Here is a 19,179-nt window from a genome sequence, read left to right as displayed (position 1 = left end):
GACAAGTTGAATCAGGTGTGCTTGTCCAGGGCCACAACAAAAATATGTACAGTTGGGGGTACTGGAGGACTGGAGTTGGGAAACACTGAGGACAGGTTTTGGAAATTCCCTCAGCAGCCAGCCCAGTTCCTTCATGGGTTAGGGATCTGGGGTGTTTTGAGGGGAAGCTGCCAGACTACAACACCTCCAATGGTCTCTGTCCAAACCACAGCAGCCTTATTTTAGACTAGACAGGGTGTGGGTGAAAGCAGTTATACCATAAGAGCAAACAACAGTCTCACACTCTGCATATCCAGAAGAATACTGTCAAAGCCGAACATAAACAACGCTTCAGACAATTCCATTTAAACATACTAATTCCATTCAACAGCCACAGCAGACAATCTAAAGACCATTTGGAAAACAACACTCAGAGCAATGCTTTATAGTGTTGTCCAAAGAAAAGGGCAGTCAGAGCGCTACATTTAGACTCAAAGCTACAGTGCCTTCAGAAAGTATTCACACTACTTCACTTTTTGTTGTGTTACAGCCTGAATGTAAAATGGATTCAATTGAGATTTTGTGTCACTGGCCTACTCACCGCCGTAATGTCAACGTGGAATTATGTTTTTCAAAATGTTTACAAATTAATAAAAAATGAAAAGCTGAACTGTCTTGGGTCAATACGTTTTCAACCCCTTTGTGCTTAACAAGTCACATAATAAGTTGCATGGACTCACTCTGTGTGCAATAATAGTGTTCAACATGATTTTTGAATGACTAGGCCTACCCCATCTCTGTACCCCACACATACAATTATCTGAAAGGTCCCTCAGTCGAGTAGTGAATTTCAAACACAGATACAACCTCAAAGACCTGGGAGGTTTTCCAGTGCCTCACAAAGAAGGGCACATATTGGTAGATGGGTAAAAAAAAAAAAAAGCTGACATTGAATATCTCCCTTTTGAGCAAGTTATTAATTACTCTTTGGGTGGTGTATCAATATACCCAGTCACTACAAAGATACAGGCATCCTTCCTAACTCATTTGCTGGAGAGAATGGAAACCGCTCAGGGATTTCACCATGAGGCCAATGGTGACTTTAACAGTTACAGAGTTTAATGGCTGTGATAGGAAAAAATTGAGGATGAATCAACAACATTGTAATACTAACCAAAATGACAGAGTGAAAAGAAGGAATCCTATACAGAATAAAACTATTCCAAAACATGCATCCTGTTGTTTGTAATAAGGCAATAAAGTAAAACTGCAAAAAAATTTTGCAAAGTAATGAACCTTTTCTCTTGAATACAAAGTGTTATGTTCGGGGCAAATCCAATACGACACATTACTGAGTACCACTCTTCATATTTTCAAACATAGTGGTGGCTACATCATGTTATGGGTATGCTTGTCATCGGCAAGGACTAGGGAGTTTTTCAGGATAAAAATAAACAGAATAGAGCTAAGCACAGGCAAATTCCTAGAGGAAAACCTGGTTCAACTTTCAGCAGGACAATAAACTAAAAAGCAAGGCCAAATATACACTGGAGTTGCTTACCAATAAGAGAGTGAATATGAGTGGCCTAGTTAGAATTTTGACTTAAATCGGCTTAAAAATCTATGGGAAGACTTGAAAATTTATATTTAGCAATGATCAACAACCAACTTGACAGAGCTTGAAGAATTTTAAAAATAATAATATTCAATCCAGGTGTGCAAAGCTCTTAAAATCTTACCCAGAAAGACTCACAGCTGTAATCGCTGCCAAAGGTGATTCTACAATGAATTGACTCAGGGGTGTGAATACTTATGTAAATGAGATATTTCTGTATTTCATTTTCAACAAATATGCAACATTTCTAAAAACATGTTCTCACTTTGTCATTATGGGGTATTGTGTGTAGATGGGTGAGAAAGTTTTTAATTTAATAAATTTTTAATTCAGGCTGTAACACAACAAAATGTGGAATAAGTCAAGGGGTGTGAATACTTTCTGAAGGGACTGTAGATGTAGACATAGTAAATAAACCTGCAGGGGCTTTGGCCCTCACTAAGGGTTTCACTGACCTCTGCATCTCCCCCACTGCGGAGGCTGTTTTCAATTAGAACAGCTTACTCCAGCTTACTCGTTTTATACACGTGGTCCTCTGTAGCTCAGCTGGTAGAGCACGGCGCTTGTAACGCCAAGGTAGTGGGTTCGATCCCCGGGACCACCCATACACAAAAAATGTATGCACGCATGACTGTAAGTCGCTTTGGATAAAAGCGTCTGCTAAATGGCATATTATTTATTTATTTATATACACAGTCAGATGAAGTAGCGGCCACGTAGTGTTTGGCAAGCCAAATTAGTTAATGTCCATTCTTGTTTCATTTCAACTGTCAGGCTCTGCAAGCAAATTCCCATTTGTCTTCAGCACATTTCTCTTGATTGTAAAATCGGATGTGCTATGGAAAGGCTATTAGCTTGATTGTGAAATTCAGCTCCAGGTTGTAAAGTCAGTTTTAGCACATTAAATATCCAACCACATCCAGGAGACTTTGTTAATATTAACCAAGCAGATTGTTGAGATGACAAAACAGACAGGGAATTGGAAAAGTTCCCACACATTTTCAGAGAGTATTTCTTCTTATAGTAGATCATCCCCAAACTTGTATGATCATGTTTTCTTTCGTCAAGTCTTTCAATTGGGTTGTCGGCAGTGGATAGAGAACATTTCTCAAATCAACTCGAGATTGTGTTCTGACAACAAGTGGCACTTTTCAGAGTGGAATGCACATGCTCTTCGGTTGGTAGTGATGACTGCTGCTGACCCAAGACCAAGCAGGGCAAGCTGAATGCTCACATAATACCGGTCAGGTGTATGTCTTCAGACTATAGCTCCCTCATAACAGCCTAAGTCCTATTGGATGTGCTCTGGGGTTATCTCTCCCTAATTTGATTTGACCTACTGTATGGTTTGAATTGTAAATCCCAAGTCAGCCTTGTGACTTGCTGTGCGTGAGTGGTAATTGAGGAGCGATGGTCGTGAATACTTTCACAGTAGGGTCCTAAGGGGTATACGATTGTGAAGTAAGTTTTGAACCTTTAATCATGCTGCCATTTGAGACCAAGTGAGTATTTCAAGCCGGGCCTCTAACAAATGTTTACTTGCGCTTTCTATTGCCTGTAATTACAGTTGGTAGTAATTTTGATGTAGTCTGCTTCTTCATACAGATGGCTCAAACACTTACAGCATGATGAGGATGGGCTATAGTAGTGATGTCATGTCCTGCTACGCATCTCAACATGTGTATCACTGTGTTTGTTGAGCTTAATTCTATTTCAATCAAACTTGAATGTAACATTCATATCCAGATTTTTTAAATTATCTGTTAGTAGTTAGGTAGGTGATAAATCCATGATAAGGACATGTTCGAATCTGCAGGGGAGATCTGACAGAACGCATTTTTATATTGAGGGAATTAATAAAAAACTGAGGGAAAGGATTAAAAAACAGAGAACGGATAAGCCTGGACTGTTTTTCTTTCAACACCATGACCCCTAAGGCTCTCGGTAGAATAAAGTAGAACTTTCATGTTACAACAGAGATCTGTATATAATGACGAAATGCTCATGTCTCCGCCCTAACAATAGGAGTCGTTGGCGCAAAGGCTGAAAGGCAGGCAAGAACTTAGGTCCAGAATATGCCCATAGAACCACATTGGCTTTTATAATGGACAGATTTAGGCGAAAGTGAAACCTCTCGCTTCGCCTATTCCTGTCTGGTTACCATTTTGAGAAGGAGAGCGCGAATATGAGAAGGAGAAGGTCAACTTTGATAGCTTGCTACTACCATAATTGATTTTTATTAAAAACAATCTTTCTTGCCCATTAAGTATTTATCAGTTATTGACCTCACAATAAGCCAGATTCAAGTAACTTACATTGTGGTTCTGAAACTTGAAGCAGCAGCCGCAGCACAATCAATTGGAAATGAACAGCTCATAGTGCTGAACAGGGACGGCCTGTTCAATAGGGCGATATGGGCGACGCACTGCCAAACGGGAAAAGGAAGGGATTTTTTTTCTAATCAATTATATCACGGCAACAGTAGTTATCAGTGTTGTAATCTGATCTGACTGCCACTAAATGTCAAATCAGGCTAAAGTCGTGCTTCAAATGGCCCCGCCCGTTTTTGGGGCGATTTCAGTCAGGTTGAAAATCGCCCAGAAGTCTCTCATAGCCTGTCATGTAAAATCTATTTTTTTCAAATTTCAAAGCTTTCAATACATTCTCTATGGGTGTCTGTGGGCTTGCACTTACGCGCTTTCGTCATACGTGACGTAACCATGAACGTAACTAAGAAAATAGCGGCTAGCAGCGTCTCTGTTGCGACCTGCAGTGTGGCGTTATCTTATGTTTTTAATTTGTACACTTAGTGGCGTTATTTTATGTTTTTAATTTGTAGACTTAGTTTACAAACATTCTGCCAACCATGGATTTCCAGTGGTGGGTTTTGGACTGATCTTGTTGATCGTGTACATACCCGCTACGAACGGACTAAATAATGAAAACGCTGCTGGCATGACAGAGTCCCGGACAGAGAAGTGGAGCCGGCCGGCTTCACCCTGGTCAGAGCGGACCGCGATCCTGGTAAGAGAGCGACTCTGTACCCCCGACATTGAACTGCTTTCTGTGTCACTGCGACCTTACTATCTGCCCCGTGAGTTCCCCCAATTGTTTGTTACCGTTGTGTACTGTTGATAATCACAAGTTTACTGGAGAACTGAGACCAAGTAGAGACTTTGGACAGGGTGGATATGGTATAATAAAGGCAGTTTATTCAGAGGTAAAGATATCTGGAATCGCGTGCACGGACTCGTTCGTCAAACTCTTAGGGAGCTATCTGAAGAGAGCCCCGAAAACATTGTGTGCAGACATTTTATACAATAAATGATGTAGGTTGAATCTAGTAGTTCTGATCTTCTGATTGGTCCTGATGAGTTGGGCGAGGTCCCCTCCACTGTTGCATTGGCTCTGAGTCGGGTTCTCTGTCTTCAAATGTTCAGCCTAAAGAGAGGGGATTTTTGTGTGTGTGTGTGTGTGTGTGTTTAACAGTGATGATGTGTGTGTGTGTGTGTGTTATCAGTGATGATGTGTGTGTGTGTGTGTGTGTGTGTGTGTGTCCTCAGAGCAAGAACTCGTGAGTTGGAAGAACTGAGAGACCTATGGCGTGGGTGTTGTCCTTGGCCACCTGCTGACAAGGCTGACAAGATAGGACTCTTTTGTCCATTGTTATAGGATAGGAACAGCATTGATTGAAAACAAACGCCCAACACAAAATGGGTCATGCACAAGATTTTAGTCAGACCAAGCTATAACATTATATATTTAATACGACAGTACATTCAACCAAAAGCTAATATAACAAAGGCATCAGAGATTATTTATAATCTGTCACAGAAACTGGAATCCATCTCCCCAGATCAGTCAATAAATGCTTCTGGTATTGACTTATATGCTGCCCCTGTCTTCATGTTGTTGCTGGACATATCTTTTTTAAAATGTGTGTAGGTCACCTAAATCATCAGAAAAATTGCCCCTCCTGAGAATTTTTTCAGGAGCCGCCACTGGTGCTGAAAGTAGGCAAATTGGAGTAGGCATAATCCATTTCAACGTCTTCATCTAAATTAGACTTTACAAACAACAAGAGGGATTTGTGTTGGAGCCTATTTCTTCCTATTTAAGAAATTAGGCTATAGACCGCTATATCCATAGATTTGTCGGTCAATTCCTCCACCCACCGTGCACTCTAAATAGTCTATACCTCCATGTCAGTGAAGGGCTGTTAAGTTAAAACCAAGACTCGAATTGAGGGGGTATGAGAGAGTATGCCATAGGCCTACCTTTTATTAAAGAAAATGGCAAAAAGCACAGGCTTACCCTCTTGTTAGTTTAAGATTTTGAAGAAAAATAAAACAGATCCGATTATATGAAGTGATCTATAACAGTGTTTATGCTAAAATACCCGGGAAAGACGTGACTGTGATGCATATGGGGATATCATTGTTTCGTTTCTTTGACATTCAGAGGCTGAACTACAACCTTCTATAACCGAGGAGACAAAAAAATGGACTTTTCTTGGGAAGTAATCTAATTCTGACACTATCAACTGATTAAGCTATTCACTCTCTGTACAATATAAGATGTATAAACCCAGACAGATTTTAGGGAAACACTTGTGATCTTCTCTCGTTGGGTTAAGCCACAGAAGAAGAGTAGCCAGCAGTTAAAGCTTACATTTTTCTGCCTGGGTAGGCCTACTCTGTCTGGGATGGAAAGGTAGGCCTAACTTTTGAAAGTACTGTACATTTACATCATTTAGCAGACGCTCTTATCCAGAGCGACTTACAAATTGGTGCATTCAACTTATGATAGCCAGTGGGACAACCACTTTTTTTATGGGGGGGTAGAAGGATTACTTTATACTATTCCAGGTATTCCTTAAAGAGGTAGGGTTTCAAGTGTCTCCGCTGTCCTGGCGTCGCTTGTTCCAGTCATTGTTTTTTCAATTAGTGAAGGGAAGTGAACAAGTGTACACTTTGGGAGGGAGGAAAGATAATTGGGACAGACCCAGAATCCTACCTGTGCCAGCTACTGACGATGAAGTTCCTTATATTCCCGATGCTGATATGTCCTCCTGTAGCATGTACCATGCTCAGATTCCTAATGGCGTCTCAGATTTAATTATTTGCAAACAGAGACAGTTTCGTTGTAAACAAGACACACTGATTTGGCATATATATCTAAGGCTCTGGTCTGTCCAAGAAGTGAGGGTAAACAGTAGACATGTTTTTTGTTTTACATTTTAGCAGACGCTCTTATCCAGAGCGACTTACAGTTAGTGAATGCACACATGTTTTAAATGTTTTCATACTGGCCCCCGTGGGAAACGAACCCACATCCCTGCCGGCCAAACCCTCCCCTACCATGGGTCTCCCGGTCGCGAACCAGGATCTCTAGTGGCACAGCTAGCACTGCGATGCAGTGCCTTAGACCACTGCGCCACTCAGGAGTGTTCTCTGCTATCCACTTTGTTTTAATTATAATTTTGGGTATAGGAGAGGGCATAGCAGATGGAAGATGTTTGGGGGTGGGGTGATTTTTCAGGGGGTGCTGCTCAGCACCCCTACTTCCAGCGGCTATAGGGGAGGGTCACTTGTTTTTTTTTCAAGCATTCAGGGAGGGTTTAGGTCAAATATATTTAGCTGAAGGGAGGGCCATCCGTTTTTATTTCAGAGAAATCAGATTTTCTCCATGTAACCCTTATTATAAATAACGTTCACTCCCTTATTTTATTGTGTTACTATTTCATTTTTTTTTTTGTGCTATTTTCTTACTTTTTAACTCTGCATTGTTGGGAATGGCTCATAAATAAGCATTTCACGTGAATGTGACAAATAACATTTTATTTGAAAAGTAATTAATTAGCTAAATCAAGGCTTTGGTGATAGATAGTAGCTAGCTAGAACATGATCAACAAACAGTGAGTGATATTTCTCTGTCATATTGGTCAAGGGGAGAGTCCTATAAATAAGTGGTGAGGCGCATTCAGCAGAACATGACGTTTTATAAAGTTCAGATATAAACGTGTTATGAAAACAGAGACATGTAGAACAAGGAATTATGTCGGCTCTATTCATGATATTTCTATCTGCAAAGTTCCACAACGTATGGCAACTGAACGTGGCCCTGCTGGGGTTTATTCATTACGCCAATTTTGTTGCAAAACGTTTCGTCTGTTGCAAAACGTTGTACAACAGAAACCGTTTACTTCTTTAACGGTAAACGGTTTCCGTTGCAAGACGTAATGAATACAACCCTGATCTCTCAGTCACGCCACGAGCTGGGGGGATACATGCGGCTCCTCACTCACTACATCGTAAATTCGGAATCTATTCTGGACAGAGTTGAGGACAGACTACTCTTCTCGCGCTAAGGTACTGGTGCCTTAGAAAATATAATTGAACTGTTTTACTTTTTGTTGAAAACTACTTGTACATTCATAGATCAATTGTAGCATATTTTATAAATGAGTAAATTATTGCAGTAATTTGTATCGCGCACCGAATAGACAACAATTTATGATTGCGCATTTTTTTTAGGAATGAGTAGCTAATTTCTTTGAGTGGTCGCAAATGTTAGCAAAAAGTTATTCTAATAACTACACTGTAATTTTGTTTGGTTTTTCATAACTTGTTCTGCGCCTTGGTGCTGACAAACGCCGATAGTTTTTTGGAGGAAACTCTGTTGTCCTGATTTTGAATTATATTTAGCGCACACTTTGAAGCGCAGTATAGCGGTCCTCTGTAGCTCAATTGGTAGAGCATGGCGCTTGTAACGCCAGGGTAGTGGGTTCGATCCCCGGGACCACCCATACGTAAAAATGTATGCGCACATGACTGTAAGTCGCTTTGAATAAAAGCGTCTACTAAATGGCATATGATAGTGCGGCAAGGGGACTGTCAGGTCCCGTGTCTGCCTAAACACACATCTGTTAGGTAGCGGTCCAGTTGTTGATGTTTACAATTCTTGTTTTCGGACTACCTAGCTAGCTATGTGTGAATGGTGCTTTACAATGTTTTTTCTTCTTTCCGAGTAAGCGCGTTCGTATGAGCTGGCTAGCTCGCGCTGTCAGCTAATGAATTCACCCCTGATCTCTCAGTCACGCCACGAGCTGGGGGGATACATGCGGCTCCTCACTCACTACATCGTAAATTCGGAATCTATTCTGGACAGGGTTGAGGACAGACTACTCTTCTCGCGCTAAGGTACTGGTGCCTTAGAAAATATAATTGAACTGTTTTACTTTTTGTTGAAAACTACTTGTACATTCATAGATCAATTGTACAATATTTTACAAATAAGTAAATTATTGCAGTAACTTAAATCGCGCGCCGAGTAGGCTACAATTTATGATTGCACATTTTACTTACGAATGATTCACGTTAGTTAATTTCTTTGAGTGGTCGAAATTGTTAGCTAAAATTTCTTCTCATAGCTACACTGTAATTTTGTTTGGTTTTTCATACCTTGTTCTCCGCCTTGGTGCTGACAAACGCTGATGGTTTGTTGGAGGAAACTGTTGTCCTGATTTGAAAATACATATAGCGCCAATTTTTAAGCTCCGTAGGTAGTGCGGAAAAACAAGGCCTCTTTCCGAGTAAGCGCGTTCGTTCGTATGAGTTGGCTAGCTCGCGCTGTCAGCTAACAATGCCGAAACTTGTCATGTCGTTTGATATAGTTGTGTATCTCGCATGACACAAACATTACTTTCAATTTTTTCTTGAAGTTTTGGCTATACTATAGCTGCTATATCCAGATCATATAAGAATGGCTAGCCCAGTTTTTCCTTGCTTGTCTTGGTGCGTGCTGTCGTTCACATTTGTCAGTGCTATTTCTGTGTCATCCTCTTGACTGTCCTCCTTGTGGAGCACGAGAATGGCTTCTTTGTGTTAACATGCACTACCAATGAACAGCTGATGAACTGCAGCTAACTGAGCTAGTTACTACCATACATCAGTGGTTACTACTACCTAGAAGACAGACATCAACCGTGTTCACTCCTGTGTGAAATGGGGGGGCATGCCACGCAGTTACATTTTATTTAAACATTTACTGTACTAGTTGCTAATGTCCATCTTTAGAGAGTTTGCGTGGCATTGTTCAATTTGTCTTTTTTAGTGGCGGGAAATAGTTGGTGGCAAAAAGGTAGGGTCATTGAGAACAATGCCTTTGGTGACCCGGCTAGTCCCTTTTTGGGAGCAGCTTTTGTTTTCAGTTCTTTCCTTTGGTCAGACAGGAGGACATCTGCTTTGGTTTGGCACCACAGTGCACTCACTGTTCATCTGCTGGTCGGTGCCTCCCACTGTTCAGAGGCAACTGCCACCAACCCTTGAAGTGTATAGTAAAGTAATAGGTTTAATATGTTGGTAGTTTAGGTAATATACAAAGTAGGGTTGGGCGGTATCCAGATTTTCAGACCATCATACCGTTTCTGTACCATACCAGTGTATACGGTATTACCGGAGGTGCACACAAGGGGCGCTATTTCAATTTGTATTTATTTTTCCTGGCACAAAACAATTTAGGCAACAAGGATCTTGATTCAGGAGGGGATTGAATGTCTCTGCTGTAACCAAGGAGCTTGATCTTGACATCTAGCAAGTTAGCAAACCAAATGCATAGCTGGAGCCCAGAGCTCGAGAATTTATTTGACACTTCATAGATTTCTTATAGTTATACTTAACTATAGTTATACCGCCCCTCATCCAAAGCAGGAGAGAAACTAGCAATGGGGAGTTTACTGAGAACTTTGCATCAATAGGATTTTTCTGTTCACACCACTCCTAGGAGTCCTAGCCAACTGTCATCATAAAAGGGCTCTATAGTGGGATGTGTGGTGCTGCTGTGTAGACAGGTAGACTGGCTGAGCAACCCACAGACGCACCACAGTATCGTACGTACCATCCTCCTATTACAGGCCCAGCCGTGGCTGTTCTAAACCAACCCCAGTCCTCAGGCTATTCCTGGAGCCCACAGCATTGTTTTTGACATGATGATCCATCCATGTCTGATTCAGGAAACAGATCTCTGGAAATGGAGAAGGAAATAGTTTTTGGATGATGAATCTGAGAGGGAGCCCTTGGCCATTAAACATGATCGTAAAGGATCAAAGTACATGCGTGCTGGTTGTGTGTGTGTGTGTGTTGGTAAGTGGGAGTGTGCTCTCCTGTCCTCGAGGTTGGGCAATGGGGTGAAGGCAGGGGGAGCTCTGATATTTCGACCAGATTTAGCTCCTGCTAACTGCTTGCAAACTGCCCACATTAAATCAGAGGGATGAATTGCAACATGTAAAAAAAAAAAAAAACATTGTGATACTGTTGCTACTTCTATTTAGATACAAGTTGCAAGTCTGTTTTTATCCAATGCTTACTATTCTTTGTGACAAGTTATTTATCTGCTGTTACTTTGCTCTCCTAGGAACATTCTGGAATGTTTAGCTAATTTTGAATAGGACAACTTCTCTTGCGAGTAGTATTGATTTCTTCCTTAAAATCTTGTTGAAGTTATCCGACAGTCGCACAGTGATGAGTACTAGTGCTATATAAACTCCTGGGAAATGGTGAAGTGAGCGGTTCTTTTCACCTTGTCATGTGACCCAGACACTATAGCCAGGGAACAGTCTGGGAATGAAGGTCTACCCATCACAGAGCTATTCCAGAACAATGCCCTCATGTCTACCTCTATTTGGATTTGATGGTGTGATCAAGATCATATAGGCCCCATTCTATGCTAACGTAAAGGGTGACCGCCACACTATTTCAAAGTACTTTCTCACTACTGTTTAATCTCTTGGGAATGAGGCTAATGTGACGGCTTTAGATTTATAGGGTGACTTCAAAGGGCAAAACAACTTGTGATCTCAACATTTGTCAGTCAGTATTTTCCTTAGGGCCGGAAGTAGTCCTAGTTGTGATTGGCTTATGAGAGTTTTACAACTTGATGTAAGAGTATTACGTTGCAGCCAATTTCCACTGCAATAGTGGCACTTAGCATCAGTTTTTCTTTTGAGTGGCACCGATGAAGTGTCATTGGCTCAGGACAATGTGGGGTTTTGTGTTGTGGCTCTGAGTTGGTCAGACAGGGGGACAGACTTCGGTCCAGAGGGGCACGCCAGCCAGCTGGCACTGTTTGATGACACGTTCAACGGAGTGAGGCAGAATGAACTGGAGCTTGGTACCTCCAATCGGATTCCTTCTTCAAACATGTGACACACAGTCTCAGTAATTCAATTGGCTGTAATAACATTGTTCTTATTAGTTTGTGCTGTATTTCAATTATTATGCTGTCACAAGGGCCAAGACAGTGAAATCCTATCCTAATCCTCAAAGGCCATTCAAGTCCAGAGACAAAGGGGACAATATTTATCTAGGGGGTGCTGAAGAGTCAAATGCAACAATTGCAGAACTGTAAGTTTGTCCACTAGTCTTAGTTACCAATGCCTATAATAATGTAATGACATAGTAGCTACAGCTATTATACTTAATAAGTACTATAGGGCTACTTAATAATGACAGCTTTTAATGTGCTGCTGGGCTCCTAATCATCCCTTCAGATAACCTAACCCAATCAAAGTTGCCATGCCTTCCGCTACTAACTTGTTCCTTGTGTCGTATCGAGTGAGTGGTGGCAATTATTGCTGATAAACAAAGGAGTCCGCTCATACTGAATCCTCGATCATAAGTTTATTCAGATCCCAAGCTTCAGCATAAGTGACAGGTGACATGACACCCGGAGAGCGACGCCTCAGAATGGCTGCTCTGCCCTTTCTGTAGTCTAGCCCCTATTTATAAACAATGCAAAGAGATGCTCCCTCTTCTGGCCAATCACCAGTCTCCCCTGTCTACAACACACTTCCTGTCTGTTGTATGTGGCGTTACACTAAAACATTCCCTCTTGATACTAAAATCAACATTCTTTCAGTTCCACTTAAAACAGTCATAATGTTAATACACCACATATTCCCCCCTTCGAGACAAATTAAAAGTCTCGACAACAAACAGAATAAGATTATGACTAGTAACAATTTATCCTATTGAGTATCTTTAACATTAAACCAAAAACCATTCTCCTCTAGAGTGTAAATACCTTTCTATGAAATATGAACAACTGTTTATGAAGTGTGAATACATTACTATGAAATATGAACAAATCTTTATGGAGTGTAAGAGCGAAAAACTGTCCGGCAACCTTCCATCCATCAATCAAGACAGTAAAGTTCTCTCACGGTCCCTCTGCCCCAGGCAACCACCTTCGGTACTCCAGATAAACTCATAAACCATATAAATGCATTTGAAACTATGATGCAATTAAATACACATGTAAGCCCCTGCAAACAAAATCCTATCCAAAAACATCCACTTGTAAGGCTGGTCAACCCATTGGACCCTACAGTGAACCTCTCCCTGCCTAAATTCCCTGTCCCTAATCATTCACCGAAATAAACAAAAACATCTAAGATCCTCACATGTATTCAATAACATCAAACATCATTCTACAAAAATTAATACCTAAGAATATGACACAATTATGTATTACACATGTCTATATTTCATTGCAGACACTGGAATGTAGTCCACTACACTTCATCTCCCCGTAGTCTCCTCTTCCAATGGATTGTTGATGATGGAATCAGCCACACCCTCCTTGTTTCATCTCCTCCAGTCATTGTCGTTTCATATTGTCCCTTCATATTGTCCTTGTTTGAGTCACATGTTCCCCCAAATGCTTCTGGAAGAAAAGAAAAGAAACGACCAAACAGTATCTTTTGCAAAACAACCCTTTCAAATTAAACATCAATATCCACTAAGAATATAAAAATGATATATAAATGATGTATGAATCACATTAACCTATTCCCCCCTTTGATTCATAAATCATACTACAAATCACACCAATATTGGAAAAAAAAAAAAAAAATTTAAATCATCAACTCATAAAAAATGATATTTATCCATTCAGTTCTACTTGTCCATCTTCATCCAGATCAGGAACAGTCAACAACGGCATCTGAGTGTTGTCTCCAGGCAACACTCTCCAACCTATCTCAATATCATAGCTTTCTCAAAGGTCAGTAACAAATTACAAACATCACACACAGTGTTATCAAAGCTGCCATTAAATGTAACCCATCACTGCCCCTACTGGCCTACCTGATCTTGCAACAAAGTCTTCTCAGATCTCCCAAACGCATCCCTTATATTCTTCAATGCATCTATAACACTCGTGATATTATCGGAACTATCTGGACTCAAAGTATCTACTAATATTATCAATATGATCTTTCCAAATGTTACACCATACCATGGAAAAAGTCCCCCCTTCTCCCTTAGATTTATCCTTCAATGATAGGCTTGAAGACTATGACATGTAGCCATGTCTCTTTTCATCCAATTTCAAATATAGCTTCAGATTTCTGTGTCCGGTGCTACCCCTCTTATAATGGTAGAAACCTCATATGGAAGCTTCAACGTTGACATGTAACAACATCCTGTCTATCCATAGGGTAAGAATATATATGCTTTATCACCACAAACCCTCCAAATATCTCAAATTCCCCATAGTCACATTGTCAGGCAAAAGCTAATCTTTTAACCATCAAAGTCCTGCTGTTCTTACTACCTGGTACATAAAAAGTAACATATTTCTCATTACTACCCTTAAGGTCATGCATACCCAAAGTTATCATATAACATCACAATCTGATATTCCCATAAACATACCCCTTACCTCATATGTTTTATTAGAACCAAACAACTTTTAGCCCTCAATGGTTACACCTCAAATGCTCCAGTTACGCTGTTACCTGATTTTTCTTTACCATCCAACAAATTCACACAAGTTAATTCACTTAACCTAATAACACCTAAACCTAGGCTTAAACAAATGTTTGGACAACGACATTATTTTATCTGTTACTGATTGTTGTTGCTGATACATCAGTCATGACAAAGCATAAGATTGACACATACTTGATAGAGGTCGAACGACCGTCTCTAACATGTTTAGTGCTGGAATTCTCACCAGACATGGACCCTCAAGATTCCTCACTGATCTTACAGAATGAGCTGCTGGAACCTGCCCATCTATCTCTAATTTTCACAACAGAAGAATCAAACCCATCCATTTAGTTTCTCTCTTCCCTAACGAGCGGTACTGATCAGATACCTCTCCTTGTCTGTCATTAAAATCAAAGACCTCATCCTGTACCTCCATGATGAATCAATATTCTCTCTACTACTATCTGCTCTCCTATTTTAACCCTATTCGTACTATAATTGACAGCACTCTCCATCCGTAACATAACCCCTGAGTCCTTCTTACTACCCCTTTAATTTCAGAAAAGTTGTTGTCGGTGTCATACTTCCTACATTTGCTATTACCATCGTATCCTTAATCCCTTCCAAAGTTACCATTAAAGTATGTATTAACCTTAATTATTTCTAGTGGCAAAGTTACCAATATCCTCTGTGTATTATCTACTGTTGGAGTGGCTACTGTAATCTACTCCTCCTGAACTCCCTCAATGACTGTGGAGGCTACAACAGACCTCAACTCTTCCATTATAAGCGTTACTTTATGAATTACATAGCCTTTTAACCAATAATTCTTAACCGGAACAAATTCTAATACTTGCACTAGATAAGTACACATATACTCTCCCTGACCTTTCTCTGTAACATTACGCCAAATAAGTGAACAGTCACTCCTAACCTCTTCCACTTCATATCGTTGTACAAACTATCCCTCCTTTGACTAGGGGACACCGCTTCTACATCTGGTCCTGATAACAATACTTCTTCTCCATAATTATCTCTCCATGTGGGAGAAACGTCCCCATCCTAACCCTAAAAAGTATTTTTTCCCCTAAAATTGGTGCTGGCTATTGGTTCCCTTATAATCAAATGCAATATATTTATGGCTTTAATAACTATCAATGTTGAAAGAGTTAAATTGCTTCTCACTGTTGTTATAATAGACTGACGTGTTAATGTCCTTATTGTTACTTAATCCATTTTCCAAAGATTTGAAGTCTTTGCTTGTACTTCCATCTATCACCACTAGTGTCACTTTTTCCCAACTCTCAGTCCTATCTCTAATCCCTGACTTTCAAACTTTTGATTATAACAATACACCTATAATTACCTTGATCTTCCTACTCTAAAATGTCCTTCACCATTGTTCTCTCTCTCTTACTACTAACTTTGAAACTTAGCTTACTGTCTTAGAGTTCCTTCAACCTAGTTCTCCTAACTTATTTTAATCTAATCTTTTCTCTCATAACCTTTAAAAACTTTTTCCACTGATTTATTCACAAAATCCCTTTACCACCAAATTTTTAGAATACGTGATTGGGAAAGTCCCCACCTGCTTCTGACTTTTTACACAGACTTGGCAAACGACTAAACACCTTTTAGCCTAGCCTGAAATCTCTTGGTGTAAGAATGTAACCCAGAATAACAGTCACCCCTTTTAATTTTTTCAGACAAATTGTCTAATAGGCAGTCTAACAGATTATCATCCTTCCTATGATATTATCTTTTTAAGCAAATACGATTCCCCAAAAACCCTACTTTTTAAAATCCTCTACCAGACAGCCGTCTAGTGTACATCTTATTGTACAGTTCAATTTACACAATGCATCTCTTCCCAATAATGCAACAGATTTATGTCCTAATATTAGTATGTCTATTTTAATTTCTCTTTGATTTTTATAGCAGAGCTCACTTGGTTCCTTAAGAGTAATTAACTGTTTTACTACCTCAAATCCCTATCCTAATTAGTTAATTTTACATAGTGAGATGTTTAACCTCTTTAGGCTCAACACAGATAAGGTTTTTCCACTATTCACCATTATTTCTCATAGTCCTCTGGTTTTACTTCAATTGTTAGCTATTTTCTCTTCTTCTCTAATCGGTGCTATCAGCTGACACCCCCCTTCCGGATCTTCTAGGCACTCTAGAATCTTTAGGGTTCACCTGGAGAACAGGTGATCTTGAATTGCCCCTGTATCTTCCTTAAAAATGTTCTCTGTTTTTCCTCCTGACTTGTTGCACTCACAGGTAAAGTACCCAATCTGTCCACAATTATAACAGTCTTCTGAAAGTTGCTGGAAGTGTAGCTGAAATCTTCCTCCTCCTTCTAAGCCTTCTCGTCCTCTTCCTCTCCAATTCTGTGTCTGTCCAGCAACTGGCTGTGGATATGGAACACCTGGTACCCCCCTTGGCTGGTACAATTGCATTTGATATTGTTCAGTTGAAGCTGTAACAGTGATTGTTGATTTGGTTCACTCTGATTCTTCATAACCAAAGCTTCTCTTCTCCACCAGTTGTATGATTGAGTTTTCTCAGAGTTTCTTCGTCCTGTATCTTCAGCTGTGTTACTTCTTCTAAACTATTTGCTTTATCCAGGCATGATAAACATCGGTATATATCTCTATTTCTTCTTTGCTAGTCATTGTAGGATAAAATCCTCTTGAACATAAAGCACCTTTAATCTCCAAATCTTCATCGCTTTCTTCATCTTTGCTTTCATCAGAGATCAAATCTCGTGTATCCTTCTTCCTTCAACTTCCATCAGAGATCAAATCTCTAGTATCCTTCTTCTTTCCTCTCTTGCCAACTTCCTTCTGATCACAGAGTCATATCCACCCATGCATGACCTCTTCTCAATCACTCATCTTCATCATCCTCATCTTCTTTAACCTCACTCTTCTCTTCCAGACATCTCATTTCCTTCCTTCTGGAGTTTTGGATTCATCTTTATCGTCGTTTCTGCTTGTCCTCTATCTATTATTCGTTCATCTTCATCTCTGATGCAACAATCACCCTCCTGGATGATCCCTGGAAGCTGAGGATAAACATCCCTAAGCTCTCCTTCCCTTAGCCTTATCTCTATAGCTTTGTTTATCTTATCGCTGGAATCTTTTATCAGTTTTTGTTTGAGAATGAAGGGCAACTTTTGTTTCACTTGCCGGATAACCTCGCAATACTTTAGTTAAAGGGTCACTATTTTGTACTATATCAATCGGTGTAATCACCTTCATATAGCCTTGCTGTCCTTTCTCCCCATTGTAACTACTCTTTTATATTCCTTTATTATGAATTATCTTATTTTAGACTATATAGCCTATGGCTTCCCCCCTCTAATTATTAATATAAACCTAAGCAACCCAAAAAAATAAAAAAAATAAAATCAACTAAAATATGAATATTAAAAAAATCAATTAAATGTTTTATTCAAAAACCATTTCTAATTAAAATAAAAAATCAATTAAAAAATCAATTAAAAATTAGGAATAATTTAAAACCAATTTTTATTCCTATATCCTATGTCACCAATTTATCAATTAATGTTGGCTATCTTACCACAACCCATCAAATGCAAATGTAAGTTAGTCAACTTCAAAGCAATCCCAAAAACAAAGCCTGTAACCCCTTGCTCTATAACCCCTAATTATCTTAAATTTACAGAATAATGTCAGTCCTCGATTCCCAACACAACTCCAATCAAACCCCAGTGATGCACAGAGCCTCCAAAATGCAATTTTTAATGAAACATTTGCCAAGCCTATGCAAAATTGTCATAACATCACATATTTTGTAAGGGATGATTTTGTGAACTAGCCTGATATCTGATCCTCTGCCTGCGTCACACCTTGTCACGTGACGCACGTCAGCACTTCCTGTATCTCCTCTCTCCTCTCGTTCCTCTCATATGACAGAAGAACAAAAACACAGAATAACATTGTAGTAGTTAATGCAATCACTGAGTATTTCCAACCATTCAATATTCGTTCGTTCTACATTATTCACTCCAAGACTAAACTCAGAACTAAATAGATCGCTCAAAAACATTTTTATTTTATTTTAATCCGTCATTTAATTTAATTCATTATACTCCGCCAACATATATTTAATTTATAAATTCAATAGGTCACACAACAAGTTTCATCTTTAACCATCCGCCGTTTAAACTAGAATACTCGTGTCAAAATATATATTCTCTTTGTTTCCTCGTCTGTGTCTATTTCTCTCCCTGCGACACGCAGGCCCCCAGAAATATGACACGTTACCCACAATCCCGTTTTTGTAGTTTTACTATACCCTCGTGGTGTAGGTTTAGTACCGGAACCCAACGTCTCCTAATCTCGTGCCATAAACTCCAAATCCCACGTTTTGTAGTGTAGTGTCATAAAATTAAACGCATGCGCAAATGCATTCAATGATACGATTCCCGGACAATAGAACGATAGCATTACGCTACAGCTTCACTATTTTATACCCTATACTCACACAATTACACATAACAGAGCTCACATTTGCGTAGAACTTTAAATTATACACACACAGACATATTTTAAGAGGATTAGTCCATCGCAATGGGACCTCTAAGGATACATTAGCATGTAGCACAGAACACAATTAGCATTTAGCATTAGCCGCCATATACCATGTAGCATGAAACACACTCCCATTTAGCATTAACCTTAGCCTTAGCCTTTAGCTAACTGCGGCCTACCACGCCCTAAGTAACCTTGCATTGTGCCCAAATCATTATCCATCATTATCCATATCTCCGCCTAACTTTAT

The 19,179-nt window shown here is 39.7% G+C and overlaps 1 protein-coding gene across 6 annotated transcripts in view; it reads left to right on the top strand.

Annotated features, from left to right (window-relative positions):
- Positions 1–19,179, top strand: part of LOC121553456 (equilibrative nucleoside transporter 1) — a 58,276-nt gene that overhangs the window by 22,454 nt on the left and 16,643 nt on the right. For 2 of the 6 annotated variants that reach the window (XM_041866570.2, XM_041866573.2), the window contains exons 1-2: positions 7,870–7,965; positions 8,629–8,796. The exons of 1 other annotated variant lie outside the window; for it this stretch is intronic. The gene's annotated coding sequence lies outside the window, so the exon portion shown is untranslated. Of the gene's footprint in view, positions 1–7,869; positions 7,966–8,628; positions 8,797–19,179 lie in introns of those variants that run through there. 3 more of the 6 variants (XM_041866572.2, XM_041866574.2, XM_041866575.2) reach the window with 3 other exon arrangements.

This window comes from Coregonus clupeaformis, chromosome 37 (genome assembly GCF_020615455.1).
Source record: "Coregonus clupeaformis isolate EN_2021a chromosome 37, ASM2061545v1, whole genome shotgun sequence".
NCBI classification, from domain to species: Eukaryota; Metazoa; Chordata; class Actinopteri; order Salmoniformes; family Salmonidae; genus Coregonus; species Coregonus clupeaformis.
Note: the sequence above shows the minus strand (reverse complement) of the source record. Positions and strands in the feature narration are given on the sequence as shown.